Source organism: Phyllobates terribilis, unplaced genomic scaffold, assembly GCF_046119375.1.
Source record: "Phyllobates terribilis strain yellow unplaced genomic scaffold, ASM4611937v1 Scaffold_371__1_contigs__length_1879311, whole genome shotgun sequence".
Taxonomy (NCBI): Eukaryota; Metazoa; Chordata; class Amphibia; order Anura; family Dendrobatidae; genus Phyllobates; species Phyllobates terribilis.
The window spans coordinates 1281021-1290874 of NW_027363131.1; positions in this window are offsets into that span (position 1 = coordinate 1281021).

Here is a 9854-nt window from a genome sequence, read left to right on the forward strand (position 1 = left end):
AGGACAACTAGGGTTAGCGTCAGGACAACTAGGTTTAGCGTCAGGACAACTAGGGTTAGCATCAGGACAACTAGGGTTAGCGTCAGGACAACTAGGGTTAGCGTCAGGACAACTAGGGTTAGCGTCAGGACAACTAGGGTTAGCATCAGGACAACTAGAGTTAGCGTCAGGACAAGTAGGGTTAGCGTCAGGACAAGTAGGGTTAGCGTCAGGACAAGTAGGGTTAGCGTCAGGACAACTAGGGTTAGCGTCAGGACAACTAGGGTTAGCGTCAGGACAACTAGGTTTAACGTCAGGACAACTAGGGTTAGCGTCAGGACAACTAGGGTTAGCGTCAGGACAAGTAGGGTTAGCGTCAGGACAACTATGGTTAGCGTTAGGACAAGTAGGGTTAGCGTCAGGACAAGTAGGGTTAGCGTCAGGACAAGTAGGGTTAGCGTCAGGACAATTAGGGTTAGCGTCAGGACGACTCGGGTTAGCCTCAGGACAACTCGGGTTAGCTTCAGGACAACTCGGGTTAGTGTCAGGACAACTCGGGTTAGCGTCAGGACAACTCGGGTTATCGTCAGGACAACTCGGGTTAGCGTCAGGACAACTCGGGTTAGCGTCAGGACAACTCGGGTTAGCGTCAGGACAACTCGGGTTAGCGTCAGGACAACTAGGGTTAGCGTCAGGACAACTCGGGTTAGCGTCAGGACAACTAGGGTTAGCGTCAGGACAACTAGGGTTAGCATCAGGACAACTAGGGTTAGCATCAGGACAACTAGGGTTAGCGTCAGGACAACTAGGTTTGACGTCAGGACAACTAGGGTTAGCGTCAGGACAACTAGCGTTAGCGTCAGGACAACTAGGGTTGGCGTCAGGACAACTAGGGTTGGCGTCAGGACAACTAGGGTTAGCGTCAGGACAACTAGGGTTAGCGTCAGGACAACTAGGGTTAGCGTCAGTACAACTAGGGTTAGCGTGAGAACAACTAGGGTTAGCGTCAGGACAACTAGGGTTAGCGTCAGGACAACTAGGGTTAGCGTCAGGACAACTAGGTTTAGCGTCAGGACAACTAGGGTTAGCATCAGGACAACTAGGGTTAGCGTCAGGACAACTAGGGTTAGCGTCAGGACAACTAGGGTTAGCGTCAGGACAACTAGGGTTAGCATCAGGACAACTAGAGTTAGCGTCAGGACAAGTAGGGTTAGCGTCAGGACAAGTAGGGTTAGCGTCAGGACAAGTAGGGTTAGCGTCAGGACAACTAGGGTTAGCGTCAGGACAACTAGGGTTAGCGTCAGGACAACTAGGTTTAACGTCAGGACAACTAGGGTTAGCGTCAGGACAACTAGGGTTAGCGTCAGGACAAGTAGGGTTAGCGTCAGGACAACTATGGTTAGCGTTAGGACAAGTAGGGTTAGCGTCAGGACAAGTAGGGTTAGCGTCAGGACAAGTAGGGTTAGCGTCAGGACAACTAGGGTTAGCGTCAGGACAACTAGGTTTAGCGTCAGGACAACTAGGGTTAGCGTCAGGACAACGAGGGTTAGCGTCAGGACAAGTAGGGTTAGCGTCAGGACAACTATGGTTAGCGTCAGGACAACTAGGGTTAGCGTCAGGACAACTAGGGTTAGCGTCAGGACAAGTAGGGTTAGCGTCAGGACAACTAGGGTTAGCGTCAGGACAACTAGGGTTAGCGTCAGGACAATGAGGGTTAGCGTCAGGACAACTCGGGTTAGCGTCAGGACAACTCGGGTTATCGTCAGGACAACTCGGGTTAGCGTCAGGATAACTCGGGTTAGCGTCAGGACAACTCGGGTTAGCGTCAGGACAACTCGGGTTAGCGTCAGGACAACTCGGGTTAGCGTCAGGACAACTAGGGTTAGCGTCAGGACAACTCGGGTTAGCGTCAGGACAACTAGGGTTAGCGTCAGGACAACTAGGGTTAGCGTCAGGACAACTCGGGTTAGCGTCAGGACAACTCGGGTTAGCGTCAGGACAACTAGGGTTAGCGTCAGGACAATGAGGGTTAGCGTCAGGACAAGTAGGGTTAGCGTCAGGACAATTAGGGTTAGCGTCAGGACAACTCGGGTTAGCGTCAGGACAACTCGGGTTAGCTTCAGGACAACTCGGGTTAGCGTCAGGACAACTCGGGTTAGCGTCAGGACAACTCGGGTTATCGTCAGGACAACTCGGGTTAGCGTCAGGACAACTAGGGTTAGCGTCAGGACAACTAGGGTTAGCGTCAGGACAACTAGGGTTGACGTCAGGACAACTAGGGTTAGCGTCAGGACAACTAGCGTTAGCGTCAGGACAACTAGGGTTGGCGTCAGGACAACTAGGGTTGGCGTCAGGACAACTAGGGTTGGCGTCAGGACAACTAGGGTTAGCGTCAGGACAACTAGGGTTAGCGTCAGTACAACTAGGGTTAGCGTGAGAACAACTAGGGTTAGCGTCAGGACAACTAGGGTTAGCGTCAGGACAACTAGGGTTAGCGTCAGGACAACTAGGTTTAGCGTCAGGACAACTAGGGTTAGCATCAGGACAACTAGGGTTAGCGTCAGGACAACTAGGGTTAGCGTCAGGACAACTAGGGTTAGCGTCAGGACAACTAGGGTTAGCATCAGGACAACTAGAGTTAGCGTCAGGACAAGTAGGGTTAGCGTCAGGACAAGTAGGGTTAGCGTCAGGACAAGTAGGGTTAGCGTCAGGACAACTAGGGTTAGCGTCAGGACAACTAGGGTTAGCGTCAGGACAACTAGGTTTAACGTCAGGACAACTAGGGTTAGCGTCAGGACAACTAGGGTTAGCGTCAGGACAAGTAGGTTTAGCGTCAGGACAACTATGGTTAGCGTTAGGACAAGTAGGGTTAGCGTCAGGACAAGTAGGGTTAGCGTCAGGACAAGTAGGGTTAGCGTCAGGACAAGTAGGGTTAGCGTCAGGACAACTAGGGTTAGCGTCAGGACAACTAGGTTTAGAGTCAGGACAAGTAGGGTTAGCGTCAGGACAACTAGGGTTAGCGTCAGGACATGTAGGGTTAGCGTCAGGACAACTAGGGTTAGCGTCAGGACAACTAGGGTTAGCGTCAGGACAAGTAGGGTTAGCGTCAGGACAACTAGGGTTAGCGTCAGGACAACTAGGTTTAGCGTCAGGACAACTAGCGTTAGCGTCAGGACAACGAGGGTTAGCGTCAGGACAAGTAGGGTTAGCGTCAGGACAACTAGGGTTAGCGTCAGGACAACTAGGGTTAGCGTCAGGACAACTAGGGTTAGCGTCAGGACAACTAGGGTTAACGTCAGGACAACTAGGGTTAGCGTCAGGACAAGTAGGGTTAGCGTCAGGACAACTAGGGTTAGCGTCAGGACAACTAGGGTTAGCGTCAGGACAAGTAGGGTTAGCGTCAGGACAACTAGGGTTAGCGTCAGGAAAACTAGGGTTAGCGTCAGGACAAGTAGGGTTAGCGTCAGGACAACTAGGGTTAGCGTCAGGACAACTAGGGTTAGCGTCAGGACAAGTAGGGTTAGCGTCAGGACAAGTAGGGTTAGCGTCAGGACAACTAGGGTTAGAGTCAGGACAAGTAGGGTAAGCGTCAGGACAACTAGGGTTATCGTCAGGACAACTAGGGTTAGCGTCAGGACATGTAGGGTTAGCGTCAGGACAACTAGGGTTAGCGTCAGGACAACTAGGGTTAGCGTCAGGACAACTAGGGTTAGCGTCAGGACATGTAGGGTTAGCGTCAGGACAACTAGGGTTAGCGTCAGGACAACTAGGGTTAGCGTCAGGACAACTAGGGTTAGCGTCAGGACAAGTAGGGTTAGCGTCAGGACAAGTAGGGTTAGCGTCAGGACAATGAGGGTTAGCGTCAGGACAAGTAGGGTTAGCGTCAGAACAATTAGGGTTAGCGTCAGGACAACTCGGGTTAGCGTCAGGACAACTCGGGTTAGCTTCAGGACAACTCGGGTTAGCGTCAGGACAACTCGGGTTAGCGTCAGGACAACTCGGGTTATCGTTAGGACAACTCGGGTTAGCGTCAGGACAACTCGGGTTAGCGTCAGGACAACTCGGGTTAGCGTCAGGACAACTCGGGTTAGCGTCAGGACAACTAGGGTTAGCGTCAGGACAACTCGGGTTAGCGTCAGGACAACTAGGGTTAGCGTCAGGACAACTAGGGTTAGCGTCAGGACAACTAGGGTTAGCGTCAGGACAACTAGAGTTAGCGTCAGGACAACTAGAGTTAGCGTCAGGACAACTAGGGTTGGCGTCAGGACAACTAGGGTTAGCGTCAGGACAACTAGGGTTAGCGTCAGGACAAGTAGGGTTAGCGTCAGGACAACTCGGGTTAGCGTCAGGACAACTCGGGTTAGCTTCAGGACAACTCGGGTTAGCGTTAGGACAACTCGGGTTAGCGTCAGGACAACTCGGGTTATCGTCAGGACAACTCTGGTTAGCGTCAGGACAACTCGGGTTAGCGTCAGGACAACTCGGGTTAGCGTCAGGACAACTAGGGTTAGCGTCAGGACAACTAGGGTTAGCATCAGTACAAGTAGGGTTAGCGTCAGGACAACTAGGGTTAACGTCAGGACAACTAGGGTTAGCGTCAGGACAACTAGGGTTAACGTCAGGACAACTAGGGTTAGCGTCAGGACAAGTAGGGTTAGCGTCAGGACAACTAGGGTTAGCGTCAGGACAACTAGGGTTAGCGTCAGGACAAGTAGGGTTAGCGTCAGGACAACTAGGGTTAGCGTCAGGAAAACTAGGGTTAGCGTCAGGACAAGTAGGGTTAGCGTCAGGACAACTAGGGTTAGCGTCAGGACAACTAGGGTTAGCGTCAGGACAAGTAGGGTTAGCGTCAGGACAAGTAGGGTTAGCGTCAGGACAACTAGGGTTAGCGTCAGGAAAACTAGGGTTAGCGTCAGGCAAACTAGGGTTAGCGTCAGGACAACTAGGGTTAGCGTCAGGACAACTAGGGTTAGCGTCAGGACAAGTAGGGTTAGCGTCAGGACAACTATGGTTAGCGTCAGGACAAGTAGGGTTAGCGTCAGGACAAGTAGGGTTAGCGTCAGGACAACTAGGGTTAGCGTCAGGACAAGTAGGGTTAGCGTCAGGACAACTAGGGTTAGCGTCAGGACAACTAGGGTTAGCGTCAGGACAAGTAGGGTTAGCGTCAGGACAACTAGGGTTAGCGTCAGGACAACTAGGGTTAGCGTCAGGACAACTAGGGTTAGCGTCAGGACAACTAGGGTTAGCGTCAGGACAACTAGGGTTAGCGTCAGGACAAGTAGGGTTAGCGTCAGGACAACTAGGGTTAGCGTCAGGACAATGAGGGTTAGCGTCAGGACAAGTAGGGTTAGCGTCAGGACAATTAGGGTTAGCGTCAGGACAACTCGGGTTAGCGTCAGGACAACTCGGGTTAGCTTCAGGACAACTCGGGTTAGTGTCAGGACAACTCGGGTTAGCGTCAGGACAACTCGGGTTATCGTCAGGACAACTCGGGTTAGCGTCAGGACAACTCGGGTTAGCGTCAGGACAACTCGGGTTAGCGTCAGGACAACTCGGATTAGCGTCAGGACAACTCGGGTTAGCGTCAGGACAACTAGGGTTAGCGTCAGGACAACTCGGGTTAGCGTCAGGACAACTAGGGTTAGCGTCAGGACAACTAGGGTTAGCATCAGGACAACTAGGGTTAGCATCAGGACAACTAGGGTTAGCGTCAGGACAACTAGGGTTGACGTCAGGACAACTAGGGTTAGCGTCAGGACAACTAGCGTTAGCGTCAGGACAACTAGGGTTGGCGTCAGGACAACTAGGGTTGGCGTCAGGACAACTAGGGTTAGCGTCAGGACAACTAGGGTTAGCGTCAGGACAACTAGGGTTAGCGTCAGTACAACTAGGGTTAGCGTGAGAACAACTAGGGTTAGCGTCAGGACAACTAGGGTTAGCGTCAGGACAACTAGGGTTAGCGTCAGGACAACTAGGTTTAGCGTCAGGACAACTAGGGTTAGCATCAGGACAACTAGGGTTAGCGTCAGGACAACTAGGGTTAGCGTCAGGACAACTAGGGTAAGCGTCAGGACAACTAGGGTTAGCATCAGGACAACTAGAGTTAGCGTCAGGACAAGTAGGGTTAGCGTCAGGACAAGTAGGGTTAGCGTCAGGACAAGTAGGGTTAGCGTCAGGACAACTAGGGTTAGCGTCAGGACAACTAGGGTTAGCGTCAGGACAACTAGGTTTAACGTCAGGACAACTAGGGTTAGCGTCAGGACAACTAGGGTTAGCGTCAGGACAAGTAGGGTTAGCGTCAGGACAACTATGGTTAGCGTTAGGACAAGTAGGGTTAGCGTCAGGACAAGTAGGGTTAGCGTCAGGACAAGTAGGGTTAGCGTCAGGACAACTAGGGTTAGCGTCAGGACAACTAGGTTTAGCGTCAGGACAACTAGGGTTAGCGTCAGGACAACGAGGGTTAGCGTCAGGACAAGTAGGGTTAGCGTCAGGACAACTATGGTTAGCGTCAGGACAACTAGGGTTAGCGTCAGGACAACTAGGGTTAGCGTCAGGACAAGTAGGGTTAGCGTCAGGACAACTAGGGTTAGCGTCAGGACAATGAGGGTTAGCGTCAGGACAACTCGGGTTAGCGTCAGGACAACTCGGGTTATCGTCAGGACAACTCGGGTTAGCGTCAGGATAACTCGGGTTAGCGTCAGGACAACTCGGGTTAGCGTCAGGACAACTCGGGTTAGCGTCAGGACAACTCGGGTTAGCGTCAGGACAACTAGGGTTAGCGTCAGGACAACTCGGGTTAGCGTCAGGACAACTAGGGTTAGCGTCAGGACAACTAGGGTTAGCGTCAGGACAACTCGGGTTAGCGTCAGGACAACTCGGGTTAGCGTCAGGACAACTAGGGTTAGCGTCAGGACAATGAGGGTTAGCGTCAGGACAAGTAGGGTTAGCGTCAGGACAATTAGGGTTAGCGTCAGGACAACTCGGGTTAGCGTCAGGACAACTCGGGTTAGCTTCAGGACAACTCGGGTTAGCGTCAGGACAACTCGGGTTAGCGTCAGGACAACTCGGGTTATCGTCAGGACAACTCGGGTTAGCGTCAGGACAACTAGGGTTAGCGTCAGGACAACTAGGGTTAGCGTCAGGACAACTAGGGTTGACGTCAGGACAACTAGGGTTAGCGTCAGGACAACTAGCGTTAGCGTCAGGACAACTAGGGTTGGCGTCAGGACAACTAGGGTTGGCGTCAGGACAACTAGGGTTGGCGTCAGGACAACTAGGGTTAGCGTCAGGACAACTAGGGTTAGCGTCAGTACAACTAGGGTTAGCGTGAGAACAACTAGGGTTAGCGTCAGGACAACTAGGGTTAGCGTCAGGACAACTAGGGTTAGCGTCAGGACAACTAGGTTTAGCGTCAGGACAACTAGGGTTAGCATCAGGACAACTAGGGTTAGCGTCAGGACAACTAGGGTTAGCGTCAGGACAACTAGGGTTAGCGTCAGGACAACTAGGGTTAGCATCAGGACAACTAGAGTTAGCGTCAGGACAAGTAGGGTTAGCGTCAGGACAAGTAGGGTTAGCGTCAGGACAAGTAGGGTTAGCGTCAGGACAACTAGGGTTAGCGTCAGGACAACTAGGTTTAACGTCAGGACAACTAGGGTTAGCGTCAGGACAACTAGGGTTAGCGTCAGGACAAGTAGGTTTAGCGTCAGGACAACTATGGTTAGCGTTAGGACAAGTAGGGTTAGCGTCAGGACAAGTAGGGTTAACGTCAGGACAAGTAGGGTTAGCGTCAGGACAAGTAGGGTTAGCGTCAGGACAAGTAGGGTTAGCGTCAGGACAACTAGGGTTAGCGTCAGGACAACTAGGTTTAGAGTCAGGACAAGTAGGGTTAGCGTCAGGACAACTAGGGTTAGCGTCAGGACATGTAGGGTTAACGTCAGGACAACTAGGGTTAGCGTCAGGACAACTAGGGTTAGCGTCAGGACAAGTAGGGTTAGCGTCAGGACAACTAGGGTTAGCGTCAGGACAACTAGGTTTAGCGTCAGGACAACTAGCGTTAGCGTCAGGACAACGAGGGTTAGCGTCAGGACAAGTAGGGTTAGCGTCAGGACAACTAGGGTTAGCGTCAGGACAACTAGGGTTAGCGTCAGGACAACTAGGGTTAGCGTCAGGACAAGTAGGGTTAGCGTCAGGACAAGTAGGGTTAGCGTCAGGACAACTAGGGTTAGCGTCAGGACAACTAGGGTTAGCGTCAGGACAACTAGGGTTAGCGTCAGGACAAGTAGGGTTAGCGTCAGGACAACTAGGGTTAACGTCAGGACAACTAGGGTTAGCGTCAGGACAACTAGGGTTAACGTCAGGACAACTAGGGTTAGCGTCAGGACAAGTAGGGTTAGCGTCAGGACAACTAGGGTTAGCGTCAGGACAACTAGGGTTAGCGTCAGGACAAGTAGGGTTAGCGTCAGGACAACTAGGGTTAGCGTCAGGAAAACTAGGGTTAGCGTCAGGACAAGTAGGGTTAGCGTCAGGACAACTAGGGTTAGCGTCAGGACAATTAGGGTTAGCGTCAGGACAAGTAGGGTTAGCGTCAGGACAACTAGGGTTAGAGTCAGGACAAGTAGGGTAAGCGTCAGGACAACTAGGGTTATCGTCAGGACAACTAGGGTTAGCGTCAGGACATGTAGGGTTAGCGTCAGGACAACTAGGGTTAGCGTCAGGACAACTAGGGTTAGCGTCAGGACAACTAGGGTTAGCGTCAGGACATGTAGGGTTAGCGTCAGGACAACTAGGGTTAGCGTCAGGACAACTAGGGTTAGCGTCAGGACAACTAGGGTTAGCGTCAGGACAAGTAGGGTTAGCGTCAGGACAAGTAGGGTTAGCGTCAGGACAATGAGGGTTAGCGTCAGGACAAGTAGGGTTAGCGTCAGAACAATTAGGGTTAGCGTCAGGACAACTCGGGTTAGCGTCAGGACAACTCGGGTTAGCTTCAGGACAACTCGGGTTAGCGTCAGGACAACTCGGGTTAGCGTCAGGACAACTCGGGTTATCGTTAGGACAACTCGGGTTAGCGTCAGGACAACTCGGGTTAGCGTCAGGACAACTCGGGTTAGCGTCAGGACAACTCGGGTTAGCGTCAGGACAACTAGGGTTAGCGTCAGGACAACTCGGGTTAGCGTCAGGACAACTAGGGTTAGCGTCAGGACAACTAGGGTTAGCGTCAGGACAACTAGGGTTAGCGTCAGGACAACTAGAGTTAGCGTCAGGACAACTAGAGTTAGCGTCAGGACAACTAGGGTTGGCGTCAGGACAACTAGGGTTAGCGTCAGGACAACTAGCGTTAGCGGCAGGACAACTAGGGTTGGCGTCAGGACAACTCGGGTTGGCGTCAGGACAACTAGGGTTGGCGTCAGGACAACTAGGGTTAGCGTCAGGACAACTAGGGTTAGCGTCAGGACAACTAGGGTTAGCGTGAGGACAACTAGGGTTAGCGTCAGGACAACTAGGGTTAGCGTCAGGACAACTAGGGTTAGCGTCAGGACAACTAGGGTTAGCATCAGGACAACTAGGGTTAGCGTCAGGACAACTAGGGTTAGCGTCAGGACAACTAGGGTTAGCGTCAGGACAACTAGGGTTAGCGTCAGGACAACTAGAGTTAGCGTCAGGACAAGTAGGGTTAGCGTCAGGACAAGTAGGGTTAGCGTCAGGACAACTAGGGTTAGCGTCAGGACAACTAGGGTTAGCGTCAGGACAAGTAGGGTTAGCGTCAGGACAACTCGGGTTAGCGTCAGGACAACTCGGGTTAGCTTCAGGACAACTCGGGTTAGCGTCAGGACAACTCGGGTTAGCGTCAGGACAACTCGGGTTATCGTCAGGAC